At 29.5% G+C, this 20,178-nt stretch overlaps 1 long non-coding RNA gene across 2 annotated transcripts in view; it reads left to right on the plus strand.

The window, feature by feature from the left end:
- Nucleotides 1-15,568, plus strand: part of LOC129231498 (uncharacterized) — a 145,395-nt gene extending 129,827 nt beyond the window's left edge. For both annotated transcript variants that reach the window (XR_008581257.1, XR_008581258.1), the window contains exon 4: nucleotides 15,437-15,568. This is a non-coding gene — a long non-coding RNA (uncharacterized LOC129231498). The remainder of the gene's footprint in view (nucleotides 1-15,436) is intronic.
- Nucleotides 15,569-20,178: the final 4,610 nt, after the last annotated feature.

Raw genomic sequence — 20,178 nt, forward strand, 5'->3', positions numbered from 1 at the left:
ATATGGTTGCTAACGTTACGACCACCATTTTAAATCGTTAATAAAACGTTCAAACGTAACGAGTGCTATCTGGGTAGTTTATTATTGTTATTAACTGAACCAGTTTTTCTTTTTCCTAGAAATCAAATCTGATCTGAAAATTAGGTTATCTTCTTACGGTTTCACCCCTTTTATACTTACTATTACTCAGCAAATAACGCTTAATTTTATCGAGATATATATTGATAAGGGAAAGGTTTTATGCTATATGCTGATTTCATTTATTTATTTTTTTTTCTTTTAGTAATTGTAATGTAAAAATGCATATTTTTTAATCATCCGTAGATTATTATGATTAACACACGTACTGCTTTACCGTATAAAACTAATTAGTTCTTTGTAAATTTTACAGCAATTTCACTTCAGTTCGGATTGATTTATTCGCGAAACAACCAGGTCTAGGCAGAAGACTTCGCTTTCTTCAGTGATGAAACAGTTTTATGCAGACTACAATCTCAGGAAGCTCTTTGTTCACAGTCAGCTTGCCTCTGGGAGGCCTGTGTCTTAAAAGAGCAAGTTACCTTAATAAGGTCTGCGTTTCAATTACGTGGGTGTAAGATAAAATATGAAACCGTGCTTCATTTTCATAAAACGACTATTTCCCTTCCCTCGCTGAACCCTCTATATTGCCGTCCCGTAGAGATTTAATTTTTTTATTTCTATCATCTTGATTATATTAAACTTGCAATACAGAAAGCTTGTTCTAGAATACAGGAGGTCTATCTTAATGACTTCACTACGGAGAACTGTATATTTTATTCAAAAAAGAATGTAGGCAATTTACTCGTGTAAAATGAATTCATGATAAAATATATAACACTGGATATACCTTTGAAATGTTACTACTGTTTATTCAATTTTATTTTTTATTTTTTGTGCTCCAAATTTCATTATTCAAAGAATTTCATTCTTGTAGTAAAATTTTCATCAGTAGGAATACCAACATTATTACTTGAGATAGAATTTTTGACTTCGTTTTTCTTCAAGGAGAAATGTGTCCAGTGTGTTCTTAAAACCTGAGACATGAAAACTTTGCCTTGAAATTAGTTTTGCTTTTTATGAACTGGACTGATTTTATATATCGATTATATCGACTGAGTCGATTTGTGTTCAAGGAGTTAAGTTCAGAAAAAAAAACACAAAGCAAATGTTACCTTTGAGTACACACTAGCGCAGACAGAATTATCTTCTAGAGGAAGATTTTTGATCCAAACAGTCCTTCATAAGTATGAACTACTTTATTAGGATTGACAGTAATGCAAAAACCAAGGCTTCTGGGGATGCTTGACCCCTCGTTCCGTCAGTCAGTACACCTGAACCGTATTTTAAACTTTTGAATTTGATACCCGGATTTTGGATTTATTCAAACAAGTGTATTAGACGCAGGGGATCGGCCATTTTTTTGGGGGGGGGGGTAAGGAAGCAGGGGTTATAACCCATTTTCTATCACTAAATTTAAGTAGATGCTGATAGCATTGACGGCTTACATCCGTATGGGGAGCACCTGTGATAAACATGCAGAGTATTTTTCAATATTTCTGGGGAATTGTTTGCATTCATTTTTTTCTTGATAAATGTTCCAACAGAGTTAATGTGACCCACATTATATGGATGCTTCACTTGCCAAATCGATAAACTCCATAAAACAAAATGTCGAGAAAAGTGATGAAGAAATAGTGTTATCCATAAGAGTGAATGGGACCTCTTGTTACATTTTCTGCCATCACATGGTCAGAAATGTACTGACCCAAAACTTTCGCATAAATTCACATGCTAAGCATTGATTAAGCACTATTAAAGCAGAAATGAGGATTTTTTTTAAAAGTGGAGTTAATCGATTTGGCAACTTGAGGCATCCATATGTTTCATTAAATAAATGAATTACCAACGTTTCAATGCACAAAAATTGCAAATTACTGCAGACATTTGTTTCGGGGTTACAAGGAACCCCTTTCTCAATGCAAAGAAGTGTGACCTTTTGGATGAAAAGTCATCAGAGGAAAGCCAAAATGACTTTCCAAAAGCTCACACTTCTTTGCATTGAGAAAGGGGTTCCTTCTACTCCCGAAACACGTGCCTGCAGCAATTTGTAATTTTTGTGCATTAAAACGTTGGTAATTCATTCATTTAGTTTTCAAAAACAAAGATATTTATTTGTTATTCGTTATTATATGCTTCACTTCATATATCACGCTTCATCTTAAAAAAAATTGCGTTGTACATAATTTTATTGCAGTTATTGCGCATTTGCATAATCGCAAGCTTTTTTTCCCACTATGCTAAAATGTTTGAAACCAGGTTACAAACAGCATGCCCCCCCCCCTCCCCCTCCCTCAAGTTCTTTTCGTATTGCAATTTGTTTATTTATTTATTTTTTTAATATCTACTTTAAAGGCCGAGTCCATATTTTTGGAGAAAGTTAAGCGTCAAAGCAAATTGTAAAGAATTTTGTGTGATCTACTCATGTGTATCGATGTGTTTATTGTACTAACTACGCTAACTGCTAGAGTTCACTCTTTGTGGAGAAAACTGTGGACTAAAAGCGAATCCGTCTCTGCATTTATTTCTAATGGTATTGTTTGTAACAGAATTGTTATTTATTTATTTATTTATTTTCTTTCTTTCTTTCTTTCTTTTTTTTTTTTTTTTTTTGTTGAAAGATTGGGGAGGGGGGTGGGTTACAGATGATGGATAAATGCGTGGCTCTATCTGTATCGAATAGATCAGATAAAAACTTCTCCTCAAGTCATAATTGGCTTTTATTTTATCAAGAGAGGGTAGAAACCCTCCTTCCCCCCACCATGTACCTAAAGCTCCGGTGAAGTGTAACGTAGACTTGGTGACTATGAACCCATAAAACTAAAAAAAAACCTGTTGCTGAATCGCTCTAATAGTATAGATTTTCACTTAAAGCTACAAAATATTACATTCAGGAAAAGAAAGGCTCTCTAAGGTCATGAAATAATGTATATTGCCAACTTGTGACAGAAATGGACAACACTTTCCAAAATTTGTTGAGGTTGCGTTTTTATTTAGTTGTTTTTGAAGTTTATTTCTCTACAGTCACAGAACTGTATGTTGGTAATTTTTTGCTGTAATTTATCATATGCAGTAGTCTTTCTGCACAACTTGAGAGAGAATTTCTTGCGTTAGGAAATTTTTAGTTGAAAGGAAATTGTTTTCTCCTGTGAATATATTTTTATATAAATATTTTTTCTGAGTGAAAAAAAAAAAAATGCGGAGAATTTTTCTTAGACAAGCTTCTAAAAAAACAATGTGATGCAAACACACTACTTCTTTTTAGGTAAAATTTACCCTAATAAACTTGACTCGTCTAATACCCTTTTTTAAACACTGGTTTAACTGGAACGTTTATTCGCAAATGATAAATAGATTCCGAAATCTCGATGATGTACAGTTTGCAAGTTTAAAGTTTTTCACCTCAATCTAAATGTACTTATTGCTAATCTTCAAACTTTGCTTTAACAAACAATTCTTATTTTAGAGGTTAAGAACTACTCAAAAATTCCACAATATTTCAGTTTTAATATTTATACAACATGAGCGAGAGTATATGCGTGTAGAATTAATGCCAACGATTTCTTTTAAGCTAATTTATAATTTGAAAACTCCTAGCTATTTGATGGATATTTTGGTTGCACTGTTAAAAATTTTCCGGAAAATTTACGGTAATTGTTACCGGCATCCATGTTGCCAGTAACTATTACCGTAAAAATCAAATGTTACTGTAAAATTTTACGGTTTCCTCGGTAGTCCACAGCAACCAGTTGGCGCTGGGATCCCTTATTTCTCCGGTATAAATTACCGTAAAAATCAGCGATGCGTCGGCGATGCAATTTTACAGTAACAATTACCAGAAAATCTTCCTGAATTTTTAATAGTGTGGTATTATTTTTGAAATTGATTTTAATCTTGAAAATTGGTCCCCTCTCATCCCTAATCAAAATATGAAAAGGAATAATCAACTATAAAAAGTATAATACGAAGTTAACAGCAAATTCTGAATATCAATGTAACAACAAAACACGTTACTGAAAACCTGAACATTGGCACACATTTCTGTTTCAACTGTATTGCAGTAAATGAAATCATCATAACGTGAGAGTTGCTGTTAATTTTGTGTTTTAAAATATAATTAAATACTTTCCTAAATTGCTCCCAAGAATTATCTGTACTCTAGATTTCCAAAGCTTTTCTCAGATTCTCCATTAGATCTGGCACTGTATTGAGTGCTGCTTGCTGTTTTGCTTCTGCGTTCCTAAAATTAAATTTTATAATTAAAACTAAAAATCATGATCAAAAATATTATATACTAGTAACTGTTAAGTATTTGAAGTGACTTTTTGAAAGCATAACAATACCATTATATACTTTTAATTGCATATTAATTTCTTATTAAAGGTATTTCAAACCACAATCTTTTTTTTTTCCCCCGTTTCCACTTTTGCTTTAACCCCTTGGGAATTTTTATTCAAAACATTAATTTTAAAACTTTGCATGCTTTTTCTCGCTTGCTGATTTACAATTCACTCTTATGAATTTTTATCAGCAGTTTTGTTCAATTGACTATGCCTTTATTAACCTTTAATTGTTTTGCACATAACAAAGAAATCCTTTTTCAAAGAATAGGTAAATGTAATAGATCCAGGAGAATGTGGGGATAAATTAAATGTTTATGAAAACATACTTTTTTCAAAACGAGCAACTTGGAAATATGTTTTAAAAATTACAGTTCATGAAGAAATTAAAATGTATTTTAAAGTAGTACAAAACACTGAAACATTATTGTTTCATTTTTGGCACTAAATTTGTACGTTCAAAAAAAAAAAAAAAAAAAAAAGGAAATGTGTTTCACTTTTTTTTAATGGGACAAGTGAAAAAAAATTTTTTTGCAATTATTTTTTTTATTCGAATATTAAAAAGATTTGAAATTAAATGAATGAGCAAATACAATAATCAATGAACAAATGAATAGATAATGAAAGAATAAATTAATAAATCAAAATTATTGAATTAATAGTGAATGAATTAAGTGAATGAATGAATAAGAAGGTGAGTTATTTAATACAGGAGTGTAAATTAATTAATTCATAAATAAATACGCAAGTGATTTAATAAAAGACTGAATAAGTAAACGAAATGCTATTTCACCTTGCACTTTGCACTTGACTAACTACAGAAAGCATTCAAAAAAAAAAAAAAACTTAATATTAAATAAACAAATATAAGTAAATTCTGCACCGAGTATTAGTAGGCCTCGATTGATTGAATAAATGTTAACGGCAAGAACTTTGTCATTTCATAATATCATTTTTTTTTTTTTTTGACTTACGACAAAATATTACAATAGAAGTATCAATTTTTGAAAATTGCTTGCATTATCATATGCTATAATCTTTAGAAGTAACGTTTTCTTGACTGAAAAAGACTACATAGTTAAAGTTGTACCAGATAAGTGGCGATAAAAACAGAGTAAATATTTCACCATTTCGTTTTGACCCACATTTCTCCACATTTCATACGCACTATATTCACGAACAATCAATGGGTTCCAACTTTTTAACTTTTGAATTCATAGCTTTGTATAACAATTTGGTTTCAAAAACTAGTTGTAAATTTTAGGAACGAATTCAACGTAACACGTTTCCTAGCATTGCGGATGGTGACAGCTGTTCAACTTGGTAATTTGAAAAAATATTACAAGAAAATGTTTCTCGACATGTGACTGTTGAATAAAATAACTGTAAATAAACTCTGTCATTTTATTTAAGGTAGCTGCAATAATTTGATACAGTTTAACCACATATATGAAGATTGCTTAACACCAACTTTTTTTTTTTTGCGCTGGGAATCATATTAACCGGTTATTAAAAAAATTAACTGTTTTAGAAGAGTTTCTTTTTAGTTACCTTTTTTTCTTTTTTTTTTTTCATTTATTTATTTTTTTTTTCTTACAATGCGACTTTTTACAGTACAAATGCTCTTTTTACAGTATAAATATATAGTTTTTAAATATATTTAGGGAGAATAATACCCCATGAGTCTCCTAACTTGTTCCAAATGCGCATGCTTATGAATTTTACATCTCTCTAGCCCCTCTGAAGAATGTTAATGGTTTATATGATACTCCCTTCTCCTCCAAATAAAAACAATGGCTATGAAACTGTCAAAAACTGAAAAAATGGGGGAGGGGGCAGGATGAGCAAAACGTGTGACGTGATGAGGGAAAACTACGGTCATATTTGGGTTCAGGGGATCATTTTACATAAACAAGAATTTTGTCAGTCAGAATTATTTTGAAGTTTTTCGCAGCGCAGTATAATTTTGTAAGTTAACATTGCAACGTACCTTTATTCGTGTATGAGTTTAAGGGTTTTTGACAAGATTTAAACGCTGAAAATGGACATACTAAATGCGGAAGGTTAAGAAAGAGCATTCTTGCTTCTCGTGAAATAAGGTAATAAATATTTAAAACACGTTACATGTAAAAGTTAAAAATCACATCTTAATTAACATTTTATGAAAGCAGTTTTCTTCTTTTTTCATTATAATATACTAATGTTACTTTTTTCTATACATTTTTCACACATTTTGCATCATATTTTGTCATTATTTATTAACAGTACGACAATGAAAGAAAATAAAAATACTGTGCCAATTTTTCCAAGAGATGACTATATATTTATACTTTAAAAATGCGCATGATATATGCAGGTACGTAATTTCTCAATGAAACAAAATAATAATAATAACACAACAACAACAATACTAATAAATATATAACATTAGTTTTCAGCAGTAAATGTGGGTGGTGTTAGGTGGCTAATCCTAAAATATTTTGCCACATAAAGTGTTTTATTTCTCGTTTAGCTTTTACTTAAGGTGTTTAAAAAGTTGGAACTACAGAGAAATCAGTTCTAAATAAATAAATTCTAAATAAATTGTTTTGGGTTTTTAGAAGTATAAACGTTGTTTAGCTTTCAGTGCTAAAACCAGTACTCAAAACCTTTTTGAAGCTTTCATTTTTTTCCTTTGTATTTTCAACACTTAGTGTCACTCTTTATGGAAATGTCTTCTATGAATTTTCGCCGGATTATCTGGTATTTATTTGAGTGTAATTGTCATAGACCTTCAAAATTTATTGTTCACATCAAAATAATGAGCCTGCATCCAGGGTATAATTTGCATGGAAGCTCGGGGAAGCCTTCAGGGGAGCCTAGTTTCTGCACTTTTTTTTTTCTTAGGGGATTTTTTACACATTCGGCTGTTCAGGAATTCAGGCAATTTTAGCATTGAAATAAGTCCTGAAGACTATGGTAACAATAAAAAAACATTATCGTTCAAATTTCAAACATTAGGCAAGGGCATGCATGTTTTAAGAAATGAATTTGCATTAAGTGCGATGAGTTTTAAAGTAATTTCGAGACTAAACATAATGGAAGCTTATAAAAGAAGTGAATTCTTATCTTAAGATATTTTATCGTAAAATATAATTGGCAAACCATTATAACTGCATCTAAAGCACATCATAAAGCCTAAATCACATCATATTTAACATTTTATAAAAGCAGTTTACCGCTTTTTTCAAATAATGTATTACTATTACTGGCATGTATCCTTCATACATTTCACGTCATGTTTTGTAATCATTTATTAACATTACTTTCTACAACAAAAAATTAAAATAAAAGAGTTCTAAAACATTTTTCCAACATTTAACTAGACATTAATACAAATAAAATATACAGGGTTCAAACAACAGTACTATGCAATGTCACTGTGAATCATTAATTTTAAGCATGAAATGAAAATAAATACAAACTAAATTAAGAAGAAATGGCAACCATTGGAATTTTCTCATGCAGGACAGAATTTTCTAATGGAATTTTCTAATGCAGTTCACAAATGAATATATACTACCAAATACTAGGATTCATAATATAGCTTAGAATCATAAATATGAACAAATTGTTATACGAAATCATAAGCATAATCCTCTCTAACAAAACATATAGCACAAAAAAAAAAAAAAAATAAGGACTGTACTAGATAAAGATTCACACTTCACAACAAATTCGGTATTTAATTTAACATCTGTTGCATTAAAAAAATCAAGAGCAATTGTTGAAATTAAAGCATTTATAATACATATGCATTTGAAAAAGTTTTGTGGACAAATAATGGTACAGATTGTGTGTGTATGCAGCAAATGTGTGTTTAAAGCTATGCTTTACCAACAAATTACTAAACTTTAAAATGACAGGAAATTTCATTATATGGTAGTTAAACACTCATAAATAAGCAAAAATTCAGATAATACTTTGAATACAAAAATACCAGCTTTTTTACGCTCGTGTACATAAATGTTTAGCAAAATGTAAAAACGCCATTCAGGTAGTGATACTTAAAAGAAATTAAAATACTTAATATAAACACTGGCCTTGAAAATTGCTATATAATCACGTGTGCATACACACATAATGATAATTAGCTTTCATAATGTTAACAGTATCCATTTACATGTAAGCTAAGACTTCAAGATTGAATATCGACGTGCATTTACAAAATTAGGCAACATTTGACATTACGGACTGTCTCTTCTCAAGCAAACAAATATTGGAATCGAAATTGTAGTTTTAATTGATATAAGTTTGATGGTTTATCTTGTATAATTTACAACTGACTTAATGTAATTACTCTATACGTGCGATTCTATACAACAGAAAAAGCAGTACATTTTGCTAATCTATGACAGATATTTCATTATTCTAAGCCCTTGAAATTCCTTTTTGGGCTTATATGGAGAACGAGAAGCAACATTATAATGTCCATGTGCAGACTCCAAGTACTCAGAAAAACACACACAATATAAAATTACATTAACGTGAATTATAAGCATGATTATGGGCGCATCATTTTAATAATGCTTTCGAATCTATCTTAATACACATTATTCTTCTTTAAAAGCATTTTATTCACACAATTGCATCCTCCCAGTTTACATCAACATTGTCTAAAATAACCATTTTATCTCCGAAATCACTTTATGTATATATTTTTTTAGAGTTTAAATTGCTTTTAGCATAAAAGGATCAGCAAAAGATTGTAATTTTCTTCCTTAAAAAAAGGGTATTATTACAAGATATATTTTTTTAAAGATTAGCATATATGTCACTTCGTGCCATTGTACTGAAAAAACCCTTTAAAAATGTATCGCTTATTTTTCTATAAGCGACTTTTTGTAAGTATTATTGTAACCATTATGCTTACAGTACTATGTTTTAACCATTATGCTTACAGAAACTAAATTAGAAAGAAAAAGTTTCAATAGTTCGACCATACTTCATACAGACATAACTTGGTGAATTTAAAAGTGAATTAAGATTGGGCGGGGCAAAAAGATTTCAGTACAATTTAGGTTCCACCATATATGTATATTTCATTGATAATTTCTTTAAAACTTTTGGGTACTAGACTCCATCTATTTTGTAAAGTTTAAGATACATATATATTATCTCAGAAAAAAAAAGAAAAGAATTTTCAATTTCAATTCAAAAAATCTAAATAAGAAACTGATTTCAAAAATCAGGATATTTGTTTTTGGGGTGAACTATTTAAAGATTTGCTTCACAGCAGACTGCAGACATTGGCAAAGTCTGCTAAATTTATTCAGTCATTTTATGTGCCCCAAGTTTTTAAATTGACTTGGCGAAGACAATAGTTACCAAAATTTAATTTTTTAAAGATACTTGTGCTAATTAAGATTTACGGGACCTAAAAAATTATTGTCATAACTTACTTGGAGATCATTGTATCTTAAGGAGTTCTACAGAAATCAAAAAAGTATTTTGATTGTGGAGTAGAATTCTGGATTTACAAAATTAAATCATAATTATCTACTTAAGAAGTAACAAAACATATGAACGCAAAATCTTCTTCAGTTCTATCTCATGTTGTTATAGTTAGATGCAGTTCTTACTTATGTTATTACAGTTGTTTCGTTAGTTAAAACAATAATACAAGTATATTCAGAAATGCAGAAAAAAAGTGCAACCTTAATGTTCATGAAATTTTTTTTTTGATGAACTATTGTCATTATTTCAATGATCCCAGTTATTTAATTTGCAATTTTGCAGAGTTCAATCATAATTGTTTATAAATGAGCAGTAACAAGACGTAAAAGCATAACTTTTTTTCAATTTTTAGAATGTTATTTACAGTTAGATATTACGGTTACCTCATTAGATGAAATAATAATCGAAGTACTCTGACTTGAGAAAAACGTATCATTTAAAAATGTTTATTAAAGAAAATTGGTGAATCAATCTATTCATTTATATATTTGCTTCAATTCTACCCATTCTTCAATTGATGATTCAGTTGAATTAAATTGAAATTATGCCGAGATATTCTAATCTAAGAAAAACGCAACATTTAAAAAAATACTCAATAAAAAATATGGGGAATCAATTTATTTATTTATTTCAATTAAACCTACTATTCAATTTATGATTTAGTAGAATTTAATTTAAAATTGCCACAAAGGTATTTTGAAAGTTATATATTCCTGTTATGTCATTAGTTAAACGAATAATACAAGCATTCATAAATGAAAAGGGATAAATGACTAAAAACAAGCTTTTATTGTTGATTCAAAACTTTTGATGAATTTATTTATCTAATTTATAATTATCCCCCAGTAAATAATTAATGGTTTGGGTACTAAAATTCGACAGAAGGGTTTTTTTCATTTAAATAGGTAGATTACTTATGATATGCTTATTAAAAATTCCTATACACAATTATAAAAAAGGAAATCTTTTACAGAAAATGAAATTACTAATAATTTTATTTTTCTTCCTCCTGCTTCAAAAACATAAAAATGAGTAGTAAATAGAATGAAATAATTACCTTCTGCTTGTTCATCGTGTTTTTATGTGGAATATTTTCCTGAATTTTTAGCTTTTTTTAATTATTATAATTAATGAGTGCATGCGCGAATAATATATTAAGCTCTTAAATATAACTTACTGTTCTGTTAAAAAATAAACCGTTAAAAAAGTCTGAAACCTTAAAAAATGGCGCATAATAGGCAGCTAAAAGAATTATAGTTCACAGCTCTCAAAGGTTGCTTGCATGCGTAGGCTTAACATAAAATCTCACTTCTACGGAGGTGAAAACCATTAATTATTCCAGTTCTGTAATTAAAATTTCAATAAATAATGCGTTGATTCCTGCTCCCGCAAAAAAAGTTTTCTTTCCCCCTGACAAAAGTCAAAAAAGTTTTTGACGCCATGCCAAGTAGAAACTTGCAGTAAATCGTTTTTACTTAACCACACGAGAATTTCACATTAGCACGCAAGCCGTGAAGGTGGGCGCGCCTTGAAGGATGGCTCTAGCCTGTCAATCAAACTATCGGCCCCGCCGCTGATCGATGGCCACGCCTTCTCATGGCAACCGCCGTTGGGGGCGCTGTTTTGGGGACGATAGTATCGATTGTTGTCCATAGGTGGCACTACGTCTGTGTTGCAGGTAATCAAAATTTCTGCATGTTTTCGATGAACTTGCAGTAAGAAATAAAGGGGTATTTTACAGGACAGAGAATATTGTTACTAAAAATCAGTGATATCGACTTTCAAAAATTATAATTCAGTTTTAATAAATATTAAAACATTTTTTCATTGCGAAATTTCAAGTAAAAAGTCAGAGTATTTTGTTTCACGTTGACTAAGTTTCGTGGCTTGTCCCTAGCGCAGATATTTTTAAAAGTACAAGAAAGTACTGATATTTCAAATTAACCGATTGGAAAACACTTCTAAAATTCCCAAAATGATTTATTTGTTATTTTCTTTCATTTAAATGGGAGTAAGATGCTTGAAGAGCATCTTTCTCCTTTCGTCTGGGGGTGGAGGAAGTTGGAAAAACGAGGAGTAATAAAACCCGCCCTGTCGAAAAGGAGCGGGAGATTTGATTTTTGTATTCAAATGTGAGTACCTCGCCTAGGTGTTTGAATTAAAGTACAACTTTAAACTTTCCAAAACTAAAATTAAATATATTTTAGTTTGTTTCTTTTTCCTCCATAAACGGTTATGTGAAATGCGGTGTTTGTTTCTCCGTTGCAGTTAATTTGAGATTACGAAATCTGTTTAAATCATATTTTTATTTTAAACAGGGCATTATTTGTAACAAAGTAAGGGTAGGGATTCTGTAGTTTTCAGTTCTATTTTCGTTTTAACTCTTCGTTTACATAAAATCGAAAATATATGCAGGAGCTGATCTCCGTTGCCTTGCCATGCAAATCAAGCTTTAATTTAAACTGAAAACAGCTTCAAAATTAATGTATAACCTGAAAATAAACCTGTATGCACTTTCTTGTTTAGTTAAAATAATTAAAACATAACTTTTTTTGTGCCATCAAATCTTACAAATCCATTTTACTGATGAACCTATTAACGTTTTTTATATAACTTTTTCAAGTATTTTCTTTAAATTATAGGTTACTACGAATGTGTTCCAGTTTTTTCTAACTAAAATACAGGGAAATAAATCAACTTCTTACCTAGATAAAATTCTAATTATGATGTTAGCAAATTTAAAAACTTAGAAGCTCTGATCCATTAGAGAATCTTGGTATTTCTTTGCGGTTAAATTTGTTTTTGTTCTTTTGTACAACTTAACTTTCAATAACCGTGAGGACATGAAGCAAAATTTCAATAATATAAATACATTTTGTAAACTCTATTTCTTTGAATGTTTAAAATGTTAGCTTTAAGTGTTCTACATGTTTTCCGCTTCCAAAAGTTTACCACACTAAGGCAAAACCTTTATAAACTTCTTCGATGAACATTTCATTTTCTTTTTTTCTTCATTTATTTTTAAACATCTAGCAACTTTGTCGAACAAACTTTCAAGAATCATATTATTAAAAGATTTTATCCTATCAGTTTATTTTTCACAGATGAATAATGTAGTGAAAGTTGTGGAGATTAATGCTGAATAAAACATCTTAAGGAAATGTAAACATTGATTAAAAAATTAAAATTACTAATTTACTACTAAAATGACAAATATGTTTAGAAAACTCAAAGTTTTGCATTTTGTTTACAGTTTTAGAGTCTTTTGGTACATTTGATAACAGTGTTTATTATTTATTTTAAAAAAGCTATTATTATAAGCGACGATTATAGTAAATGAAGTTTAAATATGAATTCAAATTCTCGTGTTATGTAGGTATGAGCTTAGTATCTGTAACGAACTGATCGAATTTTGGTATTTTGATTTCGCTAAATATTTCATCACATTTTGTTTCATTTTATGTGTACACTTACTAAGTAGTTAATAATTTGTGCAACGAGAATCAGCTAAGCTTGTAGCATAGTTTCCATGTTGTAATTAAGTAAAGTTTAATCATATAGTGTAGCGAGTATTTAACTAACATTAGTACAGGCATGTAGGTAATTTTACAATTCCAACTGCTTGGGAGATACTCTTGAGTGCTGATTGAAAAATGTTTAAATCTCTTATTCAGCACTAATATTCTATGAAATATAAAAAATTATAGAAACCTCGTGATGTTATGAAAAGCAATTTTTAAACATTGACTTTTTATTTTTATGGTTAAATGGTTTATTGAAATCGTTTATTATGCATCACATTTGTCATGCATTTTAAAGTTACCCTTGGAGGGAGGGTAACTGTGAATGAGGTTAATAATTCATTTAAAATGATTTTTACAATTAATATTTCATATTTTTGGATAACGATGCAGCACTTAGGAGTTTTTCTTCAGTTTTATGCCGATAGAGATAATAGCAGTATTAAAATATCATATTAAAGATAGAGTAATTTCGTATCAAAGTTACCCTGAATGACTGTAACTGTGATGCACAAAATAGGTAATATAAGAGGCAGAGTCCTCTTCATTACATTGCTCTTTCAGGATAACTTTGAATAAGTTAATAATTCATTTTCAACTATTTTTACGATTATTATTTCATAATTTTGGATTACTATACAACGCTTAAGAGTTTTTCATTATTTTTATGCCGATAGGAGTAACAGCAGTATTAAAATAACAGTGGGAGATTTTGAAATAGAGAAATTTTTTGTATTGTTACAAATCCTGTAAATAGTAATTATTGTAGTAACGTAACCTGTAAATAGTTTCCCGTAATGAATATACAACCCCTTTTTCATATGGCTAAAGTATACGACCCCTCTATTTCCTTTTTGTTCGTTGATAAAATTTGATAACGGTCTACGCATTTCGCGAAGAGGTAAGAATGTTGTGGAAAATTCTTTTCGGTGTATAAAAGCCGTTAGCGATGGATAAACAGTGGAGTTTCGATTCAGATTTGTGCTGAGTGTGTATTTGCTCTGTTTATAGCGAGGCATTTCGCTGTGTTGTTTTCGTATTTGGAAGTAAATACGTGTGTAAACGTTGAGTTTACGGTGTTGTGTGATAATTGCTTAATTACTGATGAATAATTTAGCAGTTGTTGAAGATCTTTCCTGTACATAGTGTAAATAAATTTCCTGTGTTTTTATCAAGAACTGTGTCTTCATTTCAAGAAAGTGGAAGTCGCACCGAATCCGTTACAGTATCAAAGTTACCCTGAATGTTTGTAACTATGAAGTACAAAATAGGTAAATTTAAGAGTTATTGGACTAAGTTAGATTTATCTTCATTACAGTCCTCATTCAGGCTAACTTTGAAAGACTTTTTGATTCGTTTTGTGTGATTTTACAATTATTATTTCATATTTTTGGATAATTATACCCTAAAGAGTTTTTCTTCAATTTCATGCCGATAGATGCAACAGAGTAACATGAAATTAATTCAAAATAGTAAGCAATGATTTTTTATTGCATTACAAAAGCAGTGAACCTCATTTATACTTTCTCCCCCACCCTTTTTGCTTAATGCCGTGGAAAAGTGACTCCATTAAACCAAGAAGTATAAAAAAGTGATATTATGGTCTTAATGAAAGTGCATTCAGAACCAAATTTTCTAGTTAAAAATAATAAGTCATTTTGAGGTACTAATGTGCAATTTCTCCTTTCATTGCACAAACTATGCACATTTACATTTTTTTTATTTTTTTGAAAATTCCTTGCCGAACTTTATTGATCACTAAGAAAAACACTCCATAAGCCTACAGAACACAGGCATCACTTGAAATTTTTGGTTTATATACTTTTTTATGCTATTTTTTTTTCAATCACAATTAATTCAACTTTCACTTTAAGTTGCTTTCAAGCATGCTTGTGCTTTTATCGATTCTTATTTATAAATATATGTATTAACACTTAATATCTACTATATGATTTCTTCATGGCTTCATTGATTCACTCTTATTCATTTTCTTATTTCTAGATGTGACACACAGCCGACTTACAACTACACACACCAGCAAGTAGTTGCGATAATGCTCCCAAATACTTTTGCTGCATTTATTTTCTGAAATAATGCGATGATGAAAGTGCTAATAAATCTTACCGAATTAAATTGTGCCTGTTTCATGTTTCTATAAGATAATCGCTCTTACATCTGTTCAACTTCTTTTTTTTTCCCCTCTCTTTTTTTCTGTCTTATGCTTGAATACCATCTTTCAATTTCGTTTTTCATTGCTCCATTAGTTCTGAAAAATTTATAGTCATTCAGGGGATCTTTCAGTCACAATTTCTCTATTTGATACTTATATTTTAATTGTTTTTTATACTTGTTGGCATGAAATGGAAGAAAAGCTCCTAAAGTATTGTATAGTTAACCAAAATTAAGGAATAGTAATTATTAATCCATTTTCAATAAATTATTATTCTGAGTAAAATTTAAGACATGATTTTAAATGAAGTAGTGCAACTTGAAAATAAGAAAAAAAAAGGAAATGCATACATAATAATAATAATAAAAGTAAATAAATAAAACTTCTATGTGCATAAAAATTCTCCTCTTGTACATCACAACATCACAAGATATCTATTTTTTAGAACTACATAGAATCTAACAGTGTGTGAAGAGCCATTTCAATAATTTCAAAAATTGCTTCCAAAAAGCAACTTCAGTATTACTGAATAATGCAATGAGCTATGTACAATATTGTTCATTTCTTTTGGCAAAATAACGAGTAGAAAACTTAGTTCATAACCTTGCCAGGTGAGTGCAGCACTTTGCCTTTTAGTCCTATTTTTTTAAAGTCAAATATACTAAAAAAATAAAGTGCCGTGAAGTCAATAGTATGGCTCAAAGTTGCCCTAAACAGCTATGTACTAAACATTAAGCTAATATATTTAAATTTCCATTAGTTATTATTATTATTTTATTATTATTTTTTTAAAGGGTTGACATACCTCCAATTTTAGCAAATGGAGAAATACAAGAGAGAATGTGAAGCTAATTAAGTGGTTGGGGGCATTTCGATATTTAAGTTAATTCATTAAAGACAACAATATCCAAATTATTTAACGCATTACAACTAGCGAAAACCAAATCGAGTTTTTTTTTTCACCACACTACAAACTTAGATATCCAGAGTCAATTCATGCTCATAACAGTTAACTGGAAAACTGAAAAAAGAACAGGATGAACTGGTTGAACTTAATGTATGTTTAAAGCAGCTTCTTACCAGAAGATAAAAACTATAATTTTTTTGCACAAACTTTGATTTGTTCCGGTGCTTAGTTAATTTGTAATTGAAAGAAAAATGCGCGTTGTAGAGAGCAAAAGATTCTTCTGCAGTTTAAAAAAATAATTAAAAGCATAGATTACAGCAATTTAGTAACATTCCGTTCAGTTTGACTAAATGTTGGAAAGAAGCCTCACTAAACAATTTGTGATTTAAAAATAGCATAATCAACGAGCTTAAAAGTAGATATTTTTCCATGATTTAATGCACAAGAATTCATAAAACGTGAAAATATAACTCCGATTTTCCACAACAGATGGCTCTGTATATTCCAAATTATAGTATGATATAATATTTCGAAGCGTTCTAATATTGATCTCTTTATATATGAACTGATTTGCTGTAAATATAGTTATTTGGAAGTTACATAATCTTAAACTTTTATTAACTAAACGTAGATCATAACCTGCACAATAGGTCATGATAAAGCAGCTGACCGTCAACTGCTCATCGCAGTATTCGGAAAAAAAAAAGAAATAAAAATAAAGCCACGTAAGTAGTTTTTGAGTCAATAATATCATTGTACCATAATATTGAGTATAATTTAATCCAAACAGGGCAGAAATTTTAACAAAGTTCAATATTAATTAATTTAATTTCATTAAACTGTTATCTTAGTGCATAAGTTAAAAAAATGTATATAGTATACCTTTTTGCTAAGTTGTATACATTTTTTTAATCAACGCAATAAATATTGAAACACCTTTAATTTCAATTGGGAGCTAAATTTTCAGTATTAAATCTTTGTTTATAATAAAAACGTGATATTGTAATGTGTTTTTCATAATGCATAATAACAATACAATTATGTTTTTGCTCGTTTCCGTCGTAGATTATTATTATAGCATTTATTTATTAATAGAAATATGTTTGTAGTCCTTACCACATAAAACGTTTGTGAAACATTAATTAACAGTGATTAGTTTATTTATTTTAAAGATGGATACTTTTTCAATGCTTCAAGTTAAAATTATAAGTAAATAAACAGGGTGTGGTATCGTTTTAAACATTTTTCTTGGATATTTCTAATTTTCATTCCCCGGTTTCACCCACATATAATATTTTCGGGTATTAAATTGTAAAACAGGAATGGTTATCAAGGTGATAATTTTTTAAAAGCTCACAAATGTGCACGCAAATGATTACAGCAAAATATGTTCCCGCAATTTCAGAAAATCTTGTCTTCATCATCTCATACCTTCGATAATATTTAAACTTATGTCAATTTTCATATTTTTCAAATAATTTTATGGATTAAAGTAAATTAAAATTCAAGATTGTGCTACAAAGGACCGATTCGGAAAATATGGCGGCAGCATTATAGCACTACACCATTTTTCTTGTAATTGCCATTTACTACATGAATTTTGACCGTGTTTTAAAAAGTCTTTCTTGTAGTTTATTTGTAGAAATATTATTAATTGATTACCTCGTAGTGTCATCGCTTCTCTTTCACAAATTTAGAGATTTAGATTGTTATAAATCAATGCGTATTAGAAATCATACATAAGAAGCGTTTACAATTGAAAATACGTCGCCATATTTGTCCATTACATTCTGATTCCTATTGTTAAAGAATTTTCCCTTTTCTCATTTCAAAAAGTTCGCTCTAGTCAGCATTTATTTAACGTTAAAAACGCAGGAAATTAACATTGGATTATATAGTTGAAATAAGCAATGTATTATAAATAAGGGCGAAAATTCCTTTGAAAAACACCGGAATGAAATGCAGAAAATCTGATGAATCTATTGAAACATGTTAAATTATTTTTCGCAATAATATATGTAATTGCAATCACAAATTAGTTTTCAATTTTTTTTTTTATCTTTGAATGAGAGTTCCTCTTTTTCTAATGTTAAAGAACTTAATTTATTGAAACATGTTAAAATACATATTACATCAGTACATGTAGTCACAATTATAATTTAGTTTTCAAAAATTTTCTGACTTTTAAAAGAGTGTTCCCTTTTTATGATGTTGAAAAGCTGAATTTATTGAAATATGTTAAATTATATATTACAACAATAGATGTAATCGCAATTGTAAATCGGTTTTTAAATATTTTCTAGCCTATAAATAAGTGCTTCACTTTTTCTTATTTAAAAAACTGAATTTATTGAAACATGTTGAATTATGTACTACAATACTTGACGTAATCGCAATTATTAATTAGTTTTCAAATGTTTTCTAACCTTTAATTAAGTGTTCCGTTTTTCATAATATTAAAAAGTATTCCAGATTAAACATACAAGCAGAGATATTTTTAACGCCTCTACACTAGGAGTAAAAATTTATTCAAGCGTATTTTCACGTTTTAAATTTTGAACAAAAACTAAGTATAGTAGAAAACAGAGGAAAAACAATTGGTGTTTTAAAAATATTACATTAAATTGGTGTTAAATTTTGTTCTCATTCAAAAGGTCAAGCGTTATGAAGTTTAAAATAACAAAATACTACACATCTTTTCTTTCTCTGCCATTTTGCACCTCATCTTTAGATAGTTGTTTTACGAAATTGGTCCCTGCTATGATGTCCACTGTTTTCGCGTATTTTACTCCTCTAAAAGAATTTTACTCCACTGAAACTGTCAAGAAGTATTTTCGCGCCACATAAAAATTTCTATCAATCGGAGGAAAAACAATTGCTCTTTTAAAAATAATACATTAAAGTAGTGTTAAATTTCGTTCATATTCAAAAGGTCAAACGGTATGAAGTTTAAAATATCAAAATACTGCACATCTTTTCTTTCTCTGCCATCATCCACCTCATTTTAGAAAGATGTTTCACGAAATTGATCACTGCTATGATATCCACTGTTTTCGCGAACTTTACTGCTGCTCTAAAAGAATTTTACTCCACTGAAACTGTCAAAGAGTATTTTCACGCCACGTAAAAATTTCTATCAATATCTCCATATAAGTTTCAGTGGCTTTAATATCCGTTCCATTGTGTGTGTGTGTGTGTGTGTTTGCGAGAACGTGTGTGAGTGTGTGCACTCTCGTACATTTGATCAAGTATAGGCAATCACAAAGGAAACTTTTTTCTCGTGAATTCCATAAATGTCTTGATAGTGAATATTGTTCTGCTATTCTTAACTGTTTTGAATTTAAAATTTGCAGAAAATCGTTACTGAAATGTCTAGATAATTTTTAGTACAAAAACGATTCACAGTACAACAAACCTTAATCTTCTTAATTACTTAAACAATTATGAAATATAATCATTGCTTAAGCTTTCATTTGGCCAAACTCAAATGAATCTAAGAAGTTTTTACTTCAAATTAACTCCATGTTTATTTTTACTACCACGTGCATTATGTTCAAATGAAAGAATTTTTTCAGCTAGTTTAATTTCAGTTTTTAAATATGTAATTAATATTAAAAGTCAAATATACGTTGCATGTGATAATTCAGCTCAAGATTAGCATTCATA

Source organism: Uloborus diversus, chromosome 10, assembly GCF_026930045.1.
Source record: "Uloborus diversus isolate 005 chromosome 10, Udiv.v.3.1, whole genome shotgun sequence".
NCBI classification, from domain to species: Eukaryota; Metazoa; Arthropoda; class Arachnida; order Araneae; family Uloboridae; genus Uloborus; species Uloborus diversus.